The sequence below is a fragment of the Gossypium hirsutum genome, chromosome A11 (genome assembly GCF_007990345.1).
Source record: "Gossypium hirsutum isolate 1008001.06 chromosome A11, Gossypium_hirsutum_v2.1, whole genome shotgun sequence".
Classification (NCBI taxonomy): Eukaryota; Viridiplantae; Streptophyta; class Magnoliopsida; order Malvales; family Malvaceae; genus Gossypium; species Gossypium hirsutum.
This window is the reverse complement of record NC_053434.1, coordinates 88,352,661-88,374,791: the sequence shown is the minus strand read 5'-3', so window position 1 is coordinate 88,374,791 and position 22,131 is coordinate 88,352,661. Positions and strand designations below refer to the sequence as shown.

The 22,131-nt window shown below is 32.5% G+C and overlaps 1 non-coding gene across 1 annotated transcript; it reads right to left on the bottom strand.

Moving 5' to 3' along the window:
- Nucleotides 1-14,356: 14,356 nt before the first annotated feature.
- LOC121210389 (small nucleolar RNA R71) lies at nucleotides 14,357-14,463 on the bottom strand. The gene has a single exon (XR_005905502.1). It is a non-coding gene; the product is annotated as a small nucleolar RNA R71 (small nucleolar RNA).
- Between the last annotated feature and the right edge of the window lie 7,668 nt (nucleotides 14,464-22,131).

Genomic DNA, 22,131 nt, shown 5'->3' with positions numbered 1-22,131 from the left:
GAAATAGACCATTATAAAACTTTTGCATAGTGGATGATGAGGTGGGTGACATCATAGTTAATTAATTAAAAATTAAGATAATAAACTAATGATTAATTAAGCTAAACTAGGTTAATTTAACATTAATATTAGTATATAAGTTAAGTAAGTGTGAAAAGATGAGAGTTATCATCTTTCCCACCATCCATTGAGAAGAAAAACATGAAAACTCCATGGTGGAAGGCTTAAAGAATTCGACCACAGATTAGGTAAAATTTCTAAGTCTTTTTCTTATAATTTTTATGTTTTAAGGTCATGGGAGATTGATTTAGCTAGCCCATGTACCAATTTGCAAAATTTTTAAAGTTTTTGAAAGTTTTCATTGTTGATTTCTTGAAGGAATTGGTGTTAAATTGATATATTTTAAGCTTAGATTTTGAAAAAAGACTACATTGTAAAGTGTAATTGTTAGTTTTGCACGTAAGGACTAAATTGAATAAATTGTGAAATTTCTACAATAATAAATAGTAAGGAGTCCCTAAGGGGTGTAATTGAGATCGGTTTTGAAACTGAAGCTCAAAATCGAAAGATATAGTTATTTTGTTTTTAGGGACTTTTTTAATAAAATACAAAACTTAAAGGGAGTTGAAAAAATGGAATCAAATAGGTTCATACATATCAAATGGAATAAATAGGTTTATACATATCATGGCATAACATGAAAATATTTGGTATTGATAAATTGTATCAAATATTTGTTTAGATCAAGAATTGAATCAAATCGGAGATAATCGACGAAAAGCAAAAATTATCGATTAGTCCTTGATGATTCAATTTGTCTGTTGTTTTGACCAAGTAAGTTCATATGGAATTTACTACTTTATTTGGTGCTATGCTTAATTATGTTTATTTCATTTATGTGTTTCGATTGAAATGAATTCAATGAAATTGGCAAATTGGCTTAAAATGGATTCAAAAGAAAAGCATGAAAATATTGGCTAATACAAAAACATAAAGAGTACCAATATGAATATTGAATGTTTACCAGACTTATAATGAGATATGCAAACCGATATAGGGCTTATAAATGATATTTATATGACAACGATGCCCATGTGAACTTAGTAAAAGATTAGGATATGCATGGCATGTCATTAGGGCATGTAATTGTCAAAGATTTACATGATCTTACGAGATCCAGCATTTGTTGCAGATTTTCAAATTATATGTATCGTTGGTTTGCCCTAAATAGGTAACCTCGATACAATGTCAGCTTGTATAGACAATGTGTGAGCAAAACATTCATGTGTATCCGAGTTTGTTTTACTATAGTTCCCTTGGACAAAATTTCTATCTAATGAAAGTGGAAACTTGAAATGATTTGGAAATGGATTGCATACGCATTCAAATTGAGATATGTTATATCATTTCTTGCTTAATGTTCTTGACATGCAATTTGTCTAACCTGTTTGGTTGTATATGATGTTATACATTAGTTGAATCAATGTATGCCAAGGAAAGTCATATAGAATGCCAAAGTGAATTGTAACGACCCGAAAGTCAGTGGTGCTGAAAAATATGGTTTTGGGATTCCATTTTCGTAAACCGAGTCCATAAATATTATAACACGGAGTCATCATTTAAGTGAGTTGAATTTTTTATAAGTAATTTTGCCGAATTAGTGATTAATTAGGGCCTAAGGACTAAATTGTAAAAGTCTAATTACTATATATTTTTAATTAGAAAATGAATTGAGGACTTAAATTGTAATTAGAACATGTCAAATTATGAGATAGTGGAGAGTAAGGTTTATTAAGCATTAAACTTGATTAAAATGAACTTTATTTAAATTAAACTAAAAAAAATAAAACTTAATTAGGTATATATAGCCAAATTCGGTGGAATGAAAGAGAAACTTTCATTCATGTTCCACCAATAGCCCATCCACCTCTATTTAAGAGGAAAACAAAAGCTTCCAAGGGTTTTCAAAGTTGCGATCACTAATTAGGTATCATAATCAAGTCATTTTCTTGTAATTTTTATGTTTTTGAGGTCATGGAAGCTTGATTTAGCTAGCCCATGCACCTATTTGTAAAACTGTTAAAGTTTTGGAAGATTAAATTTTGAGAAAAGAAAGTTTTAGGTGTTAAATTGATAGAATTTAAGCTTAGTTTAAGAAAATGACTAAATTATAATGCTTAATCGATAGTTTTGTGCGCTACGGACGAAACTGAATAATTGTAAAATTGACTATAGAAATAAGGAATAGGAGGTCCCTCATGGGTAATAGTAAAATTAAATTTCAATTTGAAGTTTTAAATTGAAAGGTAGGTTAGTCCTAGTTTTAAGGGCTAAATTGAGTAAATTGCAAAATTTGTATAAATTGATAATTGGTTGTAAATTGATTGTCTATTGATAGTTCTATGTGTTTATCTTAATCCATACCTAATGTCAACCCGAATTCATTGAGAGGAAAAGGAAAGTCCAAAGTCATCGACAAGTAGCTCGAAATTTCTAATTTGTATTTCCATGATTCAGGACTTAATTATTTTATTTTCATGTAATTTCAAATCATAAATTGTTGAGGTAAGTCATTGACGACTATTTGAGTTTATTTGGTTTGTTTGAGATTGATTTCTGAGATAGGGGCTAAATTGAATAAAGTACAAAATTTAGAATTTACTTGATAATTACTAATTGGCATAGGATTGTGTTGAAATATGTTATATAAGTTATGGAATTTTGGTTTTTCGATTTAATTGTGATTATTGAATTGTAAATTCAATTGTATATAATGAATTGGAAATGGAATACCTTATTAGTTGTTAAGACCGAGTCGAATATAGTTCGTATGCCACAGGGTCCGAGTACTGAGTAAAACCATCATTGCTGGGAAATCTAGGGTGGTACATATTATGCATTGAGTCATCGTTTTTGGGCAACATTATTCAAGTTGAGAAAACCAATATTGTCAGGCAATCCAGAATGGTATTATGTATTGTTATAGCGTCATCGTTGGCAAACAATCCAAGGTGATAGATCCGTGTATCTGTATCAATTCTGTGTCTAGTGAATAGGGTTAAAAATAAATGATTTGGTTAAATGAATATGAAATTAAATGGAAACATGATATATGATATCATGTGAATAGAGTGAAAAAAAGCCTTGAGGACTATTTGAATACGTATGAGCTTATAGATCAGAAATTGTTGAAATGGGAATATTAATTAAGCACATATGTATGTGAAAATGTATACTGATTGATTAATTTATGTTTGTGATGTAAATAGTAAGTTTAATCATCTATGTGATGAATAAAGTTGTAAATGAATATGTAAAGGCTATAAGATAAAATAAGTTGACTTGTATGTGCATTTGAGTAGGCTTTTAAAATTAGTAAAAGAATGGCTTTTTGGAATGGGTGGTGTTTTATATAAATGGCATGAGATTTGAATACAAATTTAATGTATGCATTTGCATAATCCTAGTTATGTTGTTTTGAATCATAAATTTACTACTAAGCAATTTGCTCAGCATACAGTTTTGTTTTCTTCATACGCAGCTAAAGTAAACTCTCAGTAGATCAAGGGTAGGTCATCTCAACATCTTGAAAATCAAACCTGGCTCAGTAATGTTGGTGTAATTCCTTTTTGTAATGGTTTGGCATGTACTTATCTAGTTGAGTCACTTTTGATATATCTTTGTGTCTATATGAATTTGAGTATCAAACTGGTATATTTTAATCTAGTTGATAGTGTTGTTATGCTCATAAGTAGACTATATGTTTGTATTGTATATGGTTCTACAATTGAAATTGATTTTGGATGAATTTAGCATGGTTCACAAAGGCATAAATATAGTATATTAGTTGACCTATTTGATATTGTTAAGGTTAAATACATGGTTGTTTCAAGGTAATGTGAATCATGTTTTGTGTGTTAAAATTTAGCATGGTTTAGTTGGATGACGAAATGTATGTGTGCTTTTGTTGAATGGAAAAAACTACAGGTTAAGGGTATTAGACTTTGCAAAAACAGTATGTGAAGTCGCGACGTCGAATGTACCATGTCGCGACGAGAAATGACCTATAATTTCACGTTAAGATGAGGAACGTCATCGTCTCAATAAGGCTAAAATAGTAAGTGATGTCATGACATCGAGTGGCTTGACGTCGTGACGTGAAAAACTGTGCAGCGATGTCTCGATAAGTAAACGTGACGCTACAACGTTAACCCTGCATTTTGAAATTTTTACAATTCAGTCCTAATTCGATATTGGGTTAATTTTAAGGCTATTGTAAGCCTGTATAAAACATAGGAATGATTATTATTTGTATTGTTTGTTTAAAATTCTTATGGTTATATGTAGAGTTTTCCATGGGTCGGGCTACCCGACCTGACCCAAAGGCCTGCCCAAAAAATGAGAGGGTTTGGGCAAAAATATAAGCTCGAAAATGGGCTTAGGAAAAAAAATAAGGCCCTTTTAAAAACGGGTTAGGCATCAGATAAGTATTTTTTGGCCCAGCCAGACTCGAATTTTTTTAAAAAATATTATGCTGTTTTATTGTTGTTTTCTCACTATTTTGCTACGATTTCATTATTATGTTGCTACTATTTTGTTGTTATTGTTTGGATATTGTATAACTTTTGTTTTATTCTTAATTTTGCTACTGTTTTAGAGACATTTGCTTATTAAGTTGCACATATCTTAGTGTTATTTAAGTATAAAGATTTTTCTAATTTAATTTCAGAGAATCATTTTTTTTAATGTTTTTAGTCTATTTGATGTATTATAATTTTTTAAATTTCTTTTATATAAAAAATAAAATAATAAAATTTTAATACGTTCGACCTAGGTCGGGACCAGGTTTTAGCATTTTTATCAAAGTTGGGTTTGGGAAAATATTTAGGCCCATTTTTCAGGTTGGACAAGGCCCAAGCCTATCAACTGGGCCTAAAATTTTGTTAGGGCCCAGCCTGACTATGGACAATTCTAGTTATATGCTTGATGATGTGATTTGGTATTTAATTCGATTGTAGTTGCTTCGGCAACGAATGTGGCACATTGTAGCTCGTACTTGGCAATCGGGTTGGGTACAGGGTGTTACATGAATAATAGTGTAGCTTGTTGAATTGGTCAAGGTAAGTTTTAATTTCATATGAGCTTTCTAAACATTAATTCTTACCCCATTTGTTCTCCATTTTCCTTGTAGATTGTCACCTTATGGAACAAGGCAAGCCAGATTGTCTCAAAGCTCACACTATCCTCAATTCAATAGATATTTAGTCATTTTGAGTCAAAGGTCGTGGCATGTATATAAGTGACATAGTGTATATATTAACATGTGAATGTTTTTACTTATGGAAAGTTATTTTAACTAGGTTGAATTGGTGTCTTGATATTGCCTATGGTGTTGCACATATATGTGCTTTTATGTTAAAAATGTGATATTCATTAAGTATATGAATGCTAGTGGAATGGTAAGAATGAGTTAGAAATAGTAGCTTGATTGGTTAATGAATAAAATGGAAATGTAATTTAACAATAGCGCCATGAAATATACTTGCAAAATATAGCCTAACTTGGATAATTGATGTTTAGGCATAAGGCTTATAAGTCATAGCATTGTATATGTAATTATAACTACATGTACTAAAAATGGATTGGCATGATTCAAAATGGTTTGGTATAGGTAAATATTGATGTTTGAATGATTTTCTTGGTAGGCACTAATGATATGAAAATGCTTAAGTTTAATTGATGTTTAAGTAGGGAATGCTTTGTTGAAGAGTTTAATATGAGTATTGACCTTGTTTGGTATGAATTTGGCATGTTTTGAATCAGGTGAATTTACTTTTTTGTACACAAATTGGAAAATATGGTGAAAAGCTTGAAATAGGTACCAAATGGTTCAAATTTTAACAAATACAAAGTTCTCATCCCAATGAGCAACTTTTCTCATCGCAACGTCAGCCGACAGTGAGTCACGTCACAATAGTGGCCTAAGGTCACGACATGACAATCTATTTGGTGACATCATGACATGGAATAAGTAACATCACGACGTGGACCCTAATTAAAAACTTTGCAATTTGATCCAATTTAATGCCTAGGTTGACAAAAGAGCTCTTGTAAGCTTGATCAAGACTCGATTTTTGATTGGTTAACCATAAATGAATATGTTTGGCATTGAATTACATATACATGTGAATATTTTACAATAAATTGATCGTAGTTGCTTTGGAAACAAATGCAGTATCCTATAGTTTGGACTCGGCGATTAGGTCGAGCAAGGGGTGTTACATCCCTCAACCACACTAAAGTCTCCATACAGACAAATAATACTCGATGATCTGTAATAGATATTGGATCTCAGTATAACATATCATAATTTCTATATCATCACATGTCTAATACAAGCATGTATATAAGCTTATTGGCATACCAATCGTATCTTAACATTTTACTAAGTTCACATGGGTATCAAATATTCATATTTGCATTATCATACTCTGTAATCATTTATATTCGCATATTCATGCCCTATAATTATTCACATTTGCATTTTCATACCATGAACATGTTGGAAGATTGGTTTTGGAAAAACAACAGAAAATAGGTTTAAAGGAAAACCAGAGTTTTAATTTTTTTTCCCAAAACAAGAACTTGATTGTGTTATCTAAAGTAATAAACACTTAATCAAAATTTGTACCTTTTTTATTTGTCTAGGATAAAGGCTTCTACTAAGTGGTCTTCTTCACTATCTTCAAGCTCACGTCTGCTAAGTAGGTTCTCACTTTGAATCAGAAAATTTTTTCACAAAATTTCTAATGGGCAATTTCACAATTTCTCTAACTTTTGGGGTCAAGTTGTAAATAACAAATAAATATCTCTAGAAATTTTCTGGAATAATCTCTTCAGATATTTCTCTCTCTACAACTTTTCTTGAATTCAAATGTGTGAGAATAATGACCTAAGCTCTTTTTATATAAGGAGAGTTTAGAGAGAGTTCAACTAGGATTGAAATTACTTATATTAATATTAAATTAATAAAATATCATCAAGATAAATATTAAATCAAATTTAATATCTCACATTAGTATTAAATTAATAAAATACTATCAAGATAAATATTAAATTAAATTTAATATTAAAATTATCAAAATAATATTATTTTTGGAAAAGTTAATTTGAAATCAAGTTACTCGGTAGAGTCCAATTACGAATATAATTCTTTTACTGCTCTACCGCCAAAGAACCACCACCGTTAACCATTTGCTGGTTATCGAATCGCAACCATCATGCTTGGTGGTGCCATCATCGATGCAACTTCCCCCTGACACCCTAAACTGTCGTGGTTTTTTCCTGAATAGGCCTGGCTGGCTCGGTGCCTCCTTGTGAGGCTGTCAGTGTCGTGGTTGGGGCGGGGCTGATTGTTCGAACGTCCCACTTTTCCTAATCAGCAGGTGCCTGCCCAGGCTGATCGTTTACATAACCAACTACATGGGGTGCAGAATCCCTCAACTAGGTGTTCACACGTCTAGCCTGATGCTACCGATGGGGTTGGCTAAGACCCCTAGCAGGCTGTCCAAACAACTTGCTGCCATGGCTGAGGCACCATGAGTTAGGCATTCGCATGCCTAGCTTATGTGACATCCGATTCGATTGTCGTTGGTTCAGTCCAAGCAAATGACGGCTTGACCAATCCAATCTAACCACCGGTTGGACCATTGGCCCAATTTCATACACTTGGCCTAGTTAAACCAGTTTTAGGTCTCGATCTTGATTTTTGGTTCTTGAATCCAATTTTTAATCTTGGGTCCAATCGAGTTCAATTACCCATTAGGCCAATTGTTTGACTTGAAAATTAATTTTCAAAAAACTCATATTTATTTTAATTAATTTGATTAATTTATTTTTACTTAAATAAAATTTAATTTTCCTAAAAATCACTAAGATTTTCCAAATTAATTTTTCAAGAAAATTTTTTAATCAAATTCTCTAGTTGAACTAATTCTCACGACCACCTAATTTAATTCTCTATCAAATAAATCGACTCAATTAAACTATTTCCAAAGTCGTAGAATTTTCTTCTAATTCTAATGCAGTCCAATCGAGATTTTGTTGAGCTAGCGGAGGGACCAATCAGACAAATACAATTAGGCTCGAGTAATTGTAATTATGTCCAAAAGCATCTTTTTTACCATTCGTAATTTACTTAATCATCGTTATGATAATTCGCAAAGAAGTACCATGACTGAAAACTTCTTATTATATACTCTTTATGAAAGCAATTCATCCAATTGCTTTGCCCAATGACCTGGTCAGGTGTATGTTACCTTTATATAATATCCTTGATTCCTTTGAGTTAAATCCGGCACTCAGTACAATCCTATTTTATTTCATTGTCACCATTGTATCTTTTTAATAATTAATATGATCATTGTCAACTAATGACTGTGATAAATTGCTCATTTGAAAATAAGCAACCCATGGCCACGTTCCATATTTATAATCCACATAATGCCAATGAGAGGATATCATTGTAACACCCCAGACCCAGTCGAGTTGGTTCAACCCAAACCCAGCATGCCACATTAACGACCTGAGTGACTCACCATTAACTCCCAACCTAACCTTCAACACACAAATGGATTTACAGCATAAAAATGTGCTAAGTTATCATAATGTAGCAGAATGTCATAATATCATGCATGGAATATAAAACATGTGAGCACGTAAAATCTACATAAAGAGGAAAGGTTTGCATGAAGTAAAAACACAAAGATTTTTAGGGTTCGCATCTTCGAACTTAATATTAAGGTTCGCACAAAAACATGGGTTCGTATAATAACATGGGTTCGCTTACAACATAGATTTCGTAACAAGAATATCATACATTCAAGGGTTTCACAAACTTTAACTAGGTTCGCAAACAAGTATGGCTTTCACTAATAAAGGTTTGCATGCATGGATACCTCACACCAAAACTGGTTTGCATCAAGAATTAGGTCATGTTTAGTCAAAATTAAAATAACACAATGAATCATGCACAAAAGGAAGGTTAATGAAACTTTGAACATTATTCATACTAAAAGGAAGCCAACATAATCAAAGAATAAAAATTTTAACTTCATGGTTCACAAAATTGAAAATAAAATAAACTTAAGGAAAAATTGAGTGATATAACAACGAAGCCATCTAATATAACGATTCTATTCCCAAGCATTTAACCACATCACCTTTTTCCAGGGTTCATTGATACCCATCCTAACTAGCCTCGCTTGGATCAATCACCTCGCCACTGTCTTTCACGATCTGCTTACCTGAGAATTAAGAGATGAGTGGGTGAGTTCATTGGGAACTTAGTGAATATACAAAAAAAATCATAGTATGCTTAAAATAAGAAGTTAAAACAAAGTTTAGTCTAAAAACCATATCGCGAGCTGGGCTCACCGTGAAGGTGTGAGACCTCGTTTGCATTTACTTGCTTGTCAGAAAAACATATAAATTTATAAATCAGTTTCACATATACTTGTTGAAAATCATACTTAAAAACTTGGCTTGTATACGTAAACTCTTAAATCAAGATAAAATTTTATATACATACATTAACTAAATGGCCGAATATGCAAGATCATATATATATGCATAATAAAGATCATTTCAAAAAAATTAATACTTCTTGTTCACAAGGCCGAATACACATGTCATATTCACATTTACTTTTCATTCATGTTACACATATTTGTAACTAATATCACAATACTCACTTACCTTATTTCAATTAAGTACCAAGCTAATACATACCTGATCACTTAGCTAATTTTACATATTTGTTCACCACTTATCGATGCCCGATGAACCATTCAGAATTGGATAGGACACTCGGATAATCATACACATCGTACAATGCTAACTTCTCAAATGTGGCCATACCTATAATCACATATCAATGCCACTGTCCCTGACAGGGTCTTACTCGCACACATATATTGGAATCACATATCGATGCCATGGTCTTACTCGTACACATAAATCGAAATACTATGTCATGACATATGTATCCTAACTATTCCTAAGGTTCATACAGGGCTTTCGGACGTCGTAACTCGGTCGAAACGAATTCGGAATGTAGTAGTCAAGCCTTTACATGTTCGGTTATAATAAATATAAATTCATACATTTCATATCAGCATATATATCTAGCATTTAACTACAATTAAACACATCTATTTGCTTATAAACTTACCTCGGACGATATAAAATAGAACGGAACGGCTAGTCGACAACTTTCGTTTTTCCTCGATCCAAATTCGATTTCTTTGGTTCTTGATCTAGCCATATTCAAATTAAGCTCATTCAAACATGTTTTCATTCAATTTAGTCTAAAAACACATAAATGGGAAAATTACCATTTTACCTCTGACATTTACACTTTTTACAATTTAGTGCCTATTGCTTAAAACCCAAAATACACAAAATTTCCCTATACCCAAGCTAGGCCGAACACTACCCATATCCATACAAGCCCATATAATTCATTTATTTCATATTTTAGTCCCTCAAATTATTATTTTGCAATTTAGTCCTAATTACTCAAAATCATCAAAAACTTCAATACAAAACATGTTAATCTAAAACATATCTTTCATATTTCATCATCAAACAACAAAAATCACAAGCTCTCAACAATGGCACAACTCAAAATATTCATCAAATAAAAAATTCAAGCATGGGTTTTGTAGTACTCGAAGCAACGATCTCAGAAACATAAAAATTATCAAAAATCGAGCTAGAACTTACCTTGAATCAAGCTTAAAAGTGCCGAACCTAGGTTTTCTTTTCTTTTTCTCTCTTTTTTTAGTTTCGACAATGATGTAATAATATGAACACCTATTTTAATTATCATATATTATATCATATATATTAACTTATTATTAATTTACCTTATTAACCTTTACTATTTAATAAAAAATGTATTAATCAAGGACACAACAGGCCATTACCAACTTAAATGGGTTATTTACAACATAAAAGCTCCAACTTAGAAAGCCACTAACAATTTGGCCCTTATGCTTTTAACTATCAAGTTTTTAATTTACGCGATTAAGTTATTTTATTAAATCAGACACTCAAACGATAAAATTAATTCACGAAAATTTCACATATGCAAATTCACACAAAATAAGCTCAGAAAATAATATTAAAGTATTTTTTTACTCAGATTTGTGGTCCCGAAACCATCGTTCTGAATAGGGTAAAAAATTAGGCTGTTACAGTCTCCCTAATTGGAATTGTAAACAACATAATAGTCCTTCTAAGCATTTGAATCAAATGCTCACTTTAATTCTTTTATGGAATGATGGAGTTGTTTAGATTATCTACTGAAATAAATTATCTTTCTCGTAATGTAAACATTCTTACAGTGCCACTTATCATTAGTTTGAACTTAGGCAATCAATGAGCTAATATTTGTTTGTCACAATTTCACTATTTATGCAAAAAATAAAAGATAGAAACACAAAAGATATAATAGTGAATTGTGGAATTAAATTCATCTATTTAATCAGCATTGAAATACATAAAAAACAGTTACATATTTACTACAACATGGGCATATTTCCCAACAAAACATTGTACTATCACATAGCAATCCCTTATCTCATTTCATTTAATAGCCATGTATGTCAGTTGCACCAACATATTAAATTCTATTCAAGCATAATTACAATGAAATAAAAACAAGCATACATATAACACAAGGAAAGGTAGTAATTTCCAAATGAACTTTCCTTTTTAAAACAGAAAATGGGTGGATTTTAAAGGGATTGTTCCACAATTTTTTCTTTTCCTCTATTAGCTCCACTTTGGCCAAATCCTTGGTCTATAAAAATACTTTTATATACTAAATCAATATAATATATTATCACATAATGTCATTGGAAACACGAAAATATATAGACTATTTCATGCCCTTTTTAACTCAAATTCATGCAATTTTGTAGTAATTCTTGTCGAAAAAATATAATATAATTAAAAAAATATTTAAATTTTACTTAAATTATTAACATATTGAATTTTAATTAATTTTAATTAATACTGCTAGAAGCACAAAATCGTGAAGCAATTTTTGAAGTATCAAGACGAATTAATTTTCAGCCTAAGATGTTCCAAATGATGAATATTAATACATAATATAATTAATTTTAATTTTAATCCAATTTATTTTGGTTTAAATAATTATTATTAATTAAATTATGAAAGGAGGCTCAATTGTGCTAAACCGAAAAATTGATCAAACCAAGTCAATGGGATGCCCAAAATCGTCCAACACGCTGACCCAATCAGCTCAAATTATCTAATTATTTGGCTTGAAAATAATCCCTTGAAGTTTTCTTGAAATTACATTCAAACCCCTCCACTTTCTGTGCTTTTAAAGATTCACCCTAAGCTAAATTTAGTAAGTTTGAAACTTTCAAACTTACCACATGTGTGGCCGGCCAAGGGGGTCTATGGCTATTGATTTTTTGCTATTTTTATCAGCCAATCCCACCTATAAATTCCCCCCCCCTTTTCTTCTCATTTCAACACACCTCTCACACTTCTCATTCCACATTTCTCTCCCACTTTCACTTACTCTTCTCCTTTGTGTTCCATTTTTCTTTCTTGTCCCTTCCATGTTGATTTCCCTCTTGGACAAGAGCCTTTCAACCACCTTGGGTAGCAGCATTCAAGTGCTTATAGAAGCTTCAGTTCAACAAGAACAAGCGGAGAAGGATAAGCGGAGCAAACTAGTCAAGCTTCGGAGAAACACCAGATTTGATTCTAGTTTTCATCCTTTAATTTTTACTGTTTTTGTTATGAACATGTCTATGAATATTTCTTTTGTTGTTATTTTAAATTTAATTAACTGGCTTAAATTTAATTCATGCTAGGTTGATTGCATTCCATCCACTTAAGTTATTAAAATTATGTTTGTGTTGTTATAGGTATTAGTAAATTGTTTGATTAAGTAAAATCATGATTCTGTTATTCTTGCATTACAATTGTAAGGTAACTAATGAATTAATTATTAATAGTATTGAAATTGTAATTAATTGACACAATACTTAATCAGTGCATGTTTAATCTTCTAAGGTAGCTGAGGGTTAAAATACCGATAGTATTAAATGGTACATTAGCCTTGCATAACTTGCAAGATTATTGTGATTAAACTATTTCAATGTAGGAATATATTGTTACCTCACTTAATCTTTTACTTGCTTATTTAAATTGATTAATTGTTTGAATTGACATAGTGATATGTTCAAGAGATTAGTTAATTTAGTAAGTTTGTATGTGTTATAGTTAACAAATTACCAAGTTGCCGTGAATTTATTCGTAATAACATGAACATTGTTTTAGTAACATTAAGTTAAGAAATATAATTAATCTAACACAATTATGTCATCTTGATTAAAATCATCTTTTGAAATCGTGCATTGGAAATTTTATTTTTATTTTATTATATTTTACTTAGTTAAATTCTATTTTTATTAAATTATTTTTCAAAACAAAAGATTTTCATTCACCAAAGTGTTTTTAATTGCATTTCATTAGTATTTTCTTTGCATAGTCCCTGTGGGTACGATAACTCGACATTTACTTGTCACTTTATTACTTGTTGCGATTGTGTATACTTGCACATTTCCATCATTCCAAGTTTTGGTGCTGTTGCCAGGATTATTTTAAATGTCATTATTTGTGAATTTGTTAATTTTGCATTTTGGTTTATTTTTTTTGTTCAATTTTAACTTAATTAATTTTTCTGTGTTTTTTTCAGGTGTTTATGAGTATTGATCGAATTATTGATTTACTCCCCGTAGATCCTAAAATTGAAAGAAATTTTTGATAGTGAAGAAGCCAACCAGTTCAGAGAAGGATCGAAGAAATGAACTATGAAAATTCGAATCAAAGAAATGGAGCAAACCCTACTCAAAATCCTATCCTTATTGTTGATGATAGGAATAGAGTTCTAAAACAGTATGCCATGCCAGTGTTTCATGATCCCAATCTATGTATTATGAGACCCAAAATTGAGGCACAACAATTCGAGCTGAAGCCAATTATGCTCCAAATGCTTCAGACAGTGGACTAATTCAGTGGAATGCCTACTGAAGATCCTCACCTTCATTTAAGATGGTTTATAGTGGTGAGCGATTCTTTCAAGTTAGCCAGAGTACCCAAAGATGCACTACGATTAAAGTTGTTCCCATATTCGTTAAGGGACAGAGCTTGAGCCTGATTGAACTCATTGCCACCACATTCCATTACCATATGGTAAGAGTTAGCAAAAAGATTCCTTAGGAAGTATTTCCCACCTAGTAAGAATGCTAAGTTGAGGAACGAGATCACTACTTTCCAAAAAATGGATGACGAGTCCTTGTATGAGGCATGGGAAAGGTAAAAAGAATTATTATAGAATTGCCCTCATCATGGAATCTCGTATTGCATCCAAATTGAGACATTCTATAATGGTCTCAATGCTCATACGAGAATGGTAGTGGACACTTCTGCTAATGGTGCTCTCCTTTGTAAGTCTTATAACGAGGCTTATGAAATCATTGAGAGGATTATCAGAACAATTATCAATGGCCAACCAATCAGTAGCATTAGAAAGACGAGTCGGTGGAGTACATGAAGTGGATACTCTCACTTCACTTGCATCTCAGGTATCCTCAATATCATCGATGCATAAAAATTTTACCACTAATGGGTTTAATAATTTTACAGCTCAACCACCGAATCAATTTAAAAATGTGGCATTTGTTTATTATGGGGAAGGACATTCATTCAAAGAATGTCCACCAAACCTAGAATCCGTGTATTACATGGGTAACCAGAATCAGAACCGAGGAAGGGAAGGACTACAATCCAATTTTTATAACCCATCTTGGCGAAACCACCCTAATTTCTCTTGGAGTAACCAAGGGGCTAGACCTAGTAACATTTATGCCCAACCTCGACTGACTGAGCCACCTATTTTTACCTAACAAGTTCAGAAGCAACCCCAAGCTAAATCTTCCAATGGCTTACAAAACTTGTTGAAGGCATACATAGCCAAAAATGATGCCTTGATCCAAAGTCAATCAGCCACATTGAAAACCTTGGAAAACTAAATGGGTCAGCTTGCAATTGAACTTAGGAACCCACCACAAGGTGCTTTACCTAGTGATACAGAGAATCCAAGAAATCCAGAGAATGAGCATTGTAAAGCATTAACATTAAGGAGCGGAAAGACATTAGAGCCCAACATTGTCGAAGTTGAAGAAGAGCTAGCTGATGAAATACGATAAGTTAACTTCTGAACCAATCAATTTTGATAAACTAACAACTTTTTTAGATGCAAAATTGCCACAAAAGATGAATCAACCAGTTCCAGTAAAGAATCCTCCACCATCCTGCCCTCAAAAACTTCAGAACTAAAAGCAGGAAGTCCAATTCCAGAAATTTCTAGACGTACTCAAGCAACTTCATATCAGCATTCTGTTGATAGAAGCACTTGATCAAATGTCGAATTACATCAAATTCATTAAGGATATCCTATCCAAGAAATGGAGACTTGGAGAATTTGAGATGGTAGCCTTGATGAAGGAATGCAATGCATATCTTCAAGACAAACTACACCAAATTTGAAAGATCCTGGATGTTTTACCATACGTTGCAACATTGTAGCAATATATTATGGTAAGGCATTATGCAATTTGGGTGTGAGCATTAACTTGATGCTCATGTTCATATTCAAAAAATTGGGGATAGGTGAAGTTAGACCTACTACAGTTATACTTCAATTAGTAGATCGATCTTTATCACATCTAGAAGGAAAAAACAATGATGTATTGGTATATGTAGATAAATTTATTTTCCCTACTGACATTGTTATTCTAGACTCTAAAGGAGATAAAAAGGTGCCAATCATCCTAGGAAGACCTTTCCTAGCAACTGGAAGGACCCTTATTGATGTGTAGAAAGGCGAGCTTACTATGCATGTTCAGGATGATCAGGTAACATTTAATGTTTTTAAGACTATGCAATTTCCTAACATAGTTGATGATTGTTCCGTAGTATCTGAGTTAGAGGAATTAGTCATGAAAAAAGAATTCAATTATGTTGAGGACCCATTGAAGCAAATTTTAACATCAGACCCACCAAGTGATTAAAAGGGCGAGGAATACTTAGCTTTGATAGAAGCTAATCAAAAGGGATCTAATTCGCAATCCCACTTTGAATGTTTGAAGTTAGAAAGTAGAGATTATACCCAGCTAAAAGCATCAATTGAGGAGCTACCTAAATTAGAATTGAGGGTATTTCCCTCATATTTAAAATATGTTTATTTAGAAGTTGATCGAAGAATAAGAAGAAAAACTTATTCGAGTATTGAAATAATTTAAGAAGGCTATAGGATAGACCATAGCCGATATTCGTGACATTAGTCTATCTGTTTGCATGCACAATATCATCTTGGAAGATGGCAAGAAAGGGATGATTGATAGACAACGAAGACTGAACCCTATCATGAAGGACTTGGTAAAGAAAGAAATCATTAAGTGGTTAGATGCAGGTATAATTTACCTCATCTCAGACAGTTCGTGGGTAAGTCCGGTCAAGTGTGTGCCAAAGAAAAGAGGTATTACGGTTGTTGAGAATGATAATTGTAACACCCCTAACCCAAATCCATCATCGAAATAGGGTTAGGAAACATTACCAAAGTTTACAAATCAAACAGATAGAAATTTCAAACATTTCAGAACATATCAATATTCATATAAAAAACCAATCAAAATCATTCATATTGTCTCATATACGAGCCCTCGAGGCCCAAAATATGCATTATAAACAAGTCAAGACTAAATTGAAAAGTCAAAGAATTTTTCAAAAAACATTAAAAATTTTCAAAACTGCATGGGTCACATGGCCGTATGGGCATTTGAAATAGGGAGACACAGCCTTGTCCCAACCTGTGTCCGTGCCCGTGTAACTCACTAACTTAGGCCACATAGCCAAGCCACACGCCCATGTGCCAGGCCGTGTAATAGCCTGACTTGCAACCCTTCGAAAGCTACAGGAGATACATGGCTGTGTCATCTGGCCATGTGTCACACACGGCTAAGACACACACCCGTGTGGATGAAAATAGGCTATTTTTCAAGCCATATTTCTCACCCAAATTGACATGTACCTACAATCACCAATGCACATATACACAAGCCATTACAAAGTACCAAAGTCATGTGCATTCCATCTTTATTCATATGTTATAATCATATACAACCAATATGCCCTTAGGCACCTCCAAATGACAATATGTAACATGTATGATCATGAACTCATTTTGGTCAAAATGATCAACTAACTTTCAACTAGATTTGCATCAATACAAACCATTGAATTAACTTACCAAATGATACCAAATATACTACTCAATTAATAGCCTAAATATACATATATGTCTTTCATAGCAAAGTACCAATTCACAACAAGTTATAAATCATATACAATATGCACATTCAACTACCATTTCACCTTTCAAACACATTAAGCAAATCATCAACCATATTAAGGCTAATATTTACATGCCAAAACTAAGTTCATTAGAACACCAAAATACTACAGCTCAAGCCAAACCAAATGTTCATTTCAGCAATTAAAAACATAGACCAACATTAACCAAAATTCCTATACATGCCATTATAATCAAAATTAAAAATCCAAAATGTACCAAAAGAATCGATGGATAGTGTGATATAGCTCCGACAAGCTTCCAACCTGAACAAACTTCCAATTCACTATAACACATACAGAGTAAGCATTTAAGCTTACTAAGTTCGTATAACTTAGGATTTAACTTATCATTTAATCAAGTAATAGGTAAGTAACAAAGAATATCCCAACACATTTCGGCCAAATGCCTAAGCACATATACACCAACCATATTAGCCATGTAAATCCATATATATAAACCAATAATCATTGATGAGCTCAACAATTAATCAAGTTCCATATACATGTATCATCCATTTCATATATCTATATATCATGTAACATCATTTCCATATATTTCATGTGTATACCTATAATAGTTCGTATCAAACTCATATCATTTCGTATTAGAACATTTCCTGCTAAGCCGTTTAGAATACCATTGGATACTTAGTATAGCTTACATATAGTGTGCTAGCTCATTAACTGTAATCCGTTAATTCATGTACATGTATGCTCAGACGAGTTGTGAATCGGTATGCTCACTCGAGATATGGATCGGTATGCTCTCACAAGCTATAAATCGGTATGCTCTTACAGGCTATGGAGTATCTGCGACACATGTAGGACCTTAACCAAATCATGTAACCCTAATGATAAGTCATTTGTATCCTACAAATTCCTACTGTTCAAATAGGGCTCGATAATTGTCGTACGTTATTAGATATGCAATCCATAATTATGTATAACAATTCATAACATATATATATATATATATATATATATTTCAATTTAAAACATATAAACACAATTTAATTACATGAACTTACCTCGACAAGTATACATAAATACGGAGGTGATTAATCCGAGACTTTCTCTTTACCCCTATCTAACTCCGTACGAGGTCTAACTAGATCTAAATGGATAAATTTAACTCAATTCAACATATATTTCATTCAATTTAATCCAAAACATATTTTTGGAAACTTTATCATTTTGCCCCTATACTTTTAATTCTTTGCAATTTAGTCCTAAGATCATAAAAATGGAAATTTACATAATTTCACCACAACCCACTATGGCTGAATATCAGTTAGGTCCCTAGCATGCCCTATACTTCAATTTTTTCACAATTTCACCATGAAACATTTTCTAATTTTCAATTTAGTCCTTAATTGACAATTTCATCAAAAATGTCTTTACAAAAGTTGTTTATCTAACAACAACCATTCATTTTCTATCATCAAACTTCAAAAATCATGTATATTCAACAACGGTAAAACCCTAATAGTTTAACAGTTTTACAAATTAATCCCCAAGCTAGCTAGATTAAGCTACAACGATCCCGAAAACATAGAAATCATAAAAAAAGGGGACTAAAATACATACCATGTACTTAGAAATGGTCAGCTAAATGTTGAAGGTTCTCCAATGGCTTCCTAAGCTTATTTTCAGTTGAGAATGAAACAAAAAGATGATAACTTGATTTATTTTTATTTAACTTATCATTAATTACCTAATTACAATTATAACCTTTAAAAACTTTATTAATTACACAATTGCCAAGCCATGTACATCCAATATCACTATTTATGGTCTAATTACCATATAAAGGCTTCCACTTTAATGTTCTACAGCTATTTAATACCTTTAGCTATTAGAATTCAACTTTTACACTTTATACGATTTAGTCCTTTTTATCAAATTGAGCATGTAAACGGTAAAATTTCTTAACAAAATTTTTATACGGTATTACTATCATATAGTAGACAATAAAATAATTAGAAAATAAATTTTTTAACTTTATTTTTATGGTCCCAAAACCACTGTTCCGATGTAACTAAAAATGAGTTGTTACAAGAATAACGAATTAATACTGACTAGAACGGTTACGAGATGGAGAATTTGCATAGATTACCGAAAGTTGAACAAGGCAACTAGGAAAATGCATTTTCCTTTGCTATTCTTGGACCAGATGTTGGATAGACTTGTGGGGCGAGACTATTACTATTCTCTCGATGGATATTCAGGGTATAATCAAATTACAGTAGCACCAGAAGATCAACATAAAATGACATTCACATGCTCATACGGTACATTTTCATTTAGATTCATGTCATTTGGTTTAAGTAATGCACCTGCTACATTTCAAAGATGTATGATGTCTATTTTTACTGACATGGTTGAAAAATATATAGAAGTATTTATTGATGATTTTTTAGTATTCGGAGATACATATGATGATTGCTTAGCCAATCTTGCCAAGGTACTAAAGCGGTGTGAAGAAACAAACCTCGTACTTAATTGGGAAAAATGTCATTTCATGGTATAAGAAAATATTATTCTAAAGCATCGAATAATGAGACATGGAATCGATGTAGATAAAGCAAAAGTAGATTTTATAGAGAAACTCCCACCCCTAACATCTATAAAAGGTGTTAGGAGCTTTTTGGGCCACGCCGGTTTCTACCAAAGATTTATCAAGGACTTTTCCAAAATTGCTAAACCCTTATGCAAATTATTGGAGAAGGACACGATGTTCAAATTTGATGAGGAGTGTTTAAGAGCTTTCAATAATTTGAAAATTTGATTAGTTTCAGCACCAATCATTGTCACACCAAACTGGGCTTTGCCATTTAAATTGATATGTGACGCAAGTGACTTCACAATTGGAGCTGTGATGGTCTAGCGAATGAGCAAAGTTTTTTATTCCATCTACTATGCAAGTCAGGCTTTGACAAAATCTTAGTTTAATTATACGGTAACAAAGAAAGAGTTAGTTGCTATTGTGTTTGCTTTTGACAAGTTTCGATCTTATCTTGTAGGTACCAAAGTGATGGTCTATACGGATCATTCAGTAATTAAATACTTATTTGCCAAGAAAGATGCTAAACCGAGGTTGATCCGATGTGTAACACCCCGTACCCGAGTCCGTCGCCGGAGTCGGACACGAGGGGTTTGCAGACTTAAATCACTTCTTTGACAATCCATTTTAAATTTTCCAGGCAAGCTGGCTAACTGCGTCACTATCACCTTAAAAATCATATCTTGAGTTTCACAACTCGAAAATCAGTTTCGTGATTTTTCCCTGAAACTAGACTCATATATGCATCTACAAATTTTTTTCTAGAATTTTTGGTCAGGCCAATTAGTACAGTTTATTAGTCAAATTCTCCCATGTTATAGGGATCGACTACACTGACCTTTGCGCATTACGACTTGGATATCTCCCTGTACAGGGCTTCAATACTGATTTCGTTTGTTTCTATAGAAACTAGACTAAAAAAGGAATCTATTCATATATGGCATGACTTATAATTATCTCTGGTTAATTTATAATGAATTTCCAAAGTTGGAACAGGGAATCCAGAAACCGTTCTGGCCCTGTCTCACGAGAACCTGAATATCTCTTAACATACTGTTCATATGATCGTTTCATTACTTTCCTATGAAAATAGATTCATCAAGGTTCGTTTACATAATTTATTCACTATTTAATTCCATTCCTACTATTTTTAGTGATTTTCCAAATCTACATCACTGCTGCTGTCAGCATCTGCCTTTAAGGTAGACTTTACCTATTTCATAGTTTCCATTATTCAACTAGCCCTTTTAGCATAAATAGCACAAATTATGATAGTGATTAACCATTCCCATGGCCAATCCTTGTTAAGCATATCCACACCTCTCAATAACCATATCCATACCAAATGATTATAACATTATGCTCAAACATATATAAGCCATTTTCGCATGGCTATCCAAAATTATACAAATCCAAAGGGTCCATGACCCACAACAAAAAGGGTAGTCCTATACATGCCATTTCAAAGTTCAACCAAAAGTGTACCAAAAGGGGCTTTGATAGTGTGGGCGACTTCGACTTCAAAATTCCCGAGTCCGATAGCTGACGAACCAAAATCTATAAAACAGAGAATCAAAGAAACGGAGTAAACATTTAGTGCTTAGTAAGTTTGAGCAAAGAATTTAAGCACAACTGAAATATAGCATTCATATAACTAAACGGATAATTTCATATGCACAAATTCTAAATATCATAATTACTTCACATTACCAACCCTTATATTCACACACAAAAGATCAACTTAGCCAAGGCCGGAAACTCATAAATTTACTGAGCGAATATTATTCGAAGGGAATCAACTATTCCAATGCACACATGAAACATACCTCATTGTTGGGATTTTACAAGCGTATTAACTGAAATTTTTACGGCAAGATTGCTCATTCCCGAATCACGTACCTTCGGAATTTAACCGGATATAGCAACTCGTTCAAATGCCTTCGGGACATAGCCCGGTTATAGTAACTCGCACAAATGCCTTCGGGACTTAACCCGGATTTAGTAACTCGCACCAATGCCTTCGGGCTTAGCCCGGAATTAGTAAC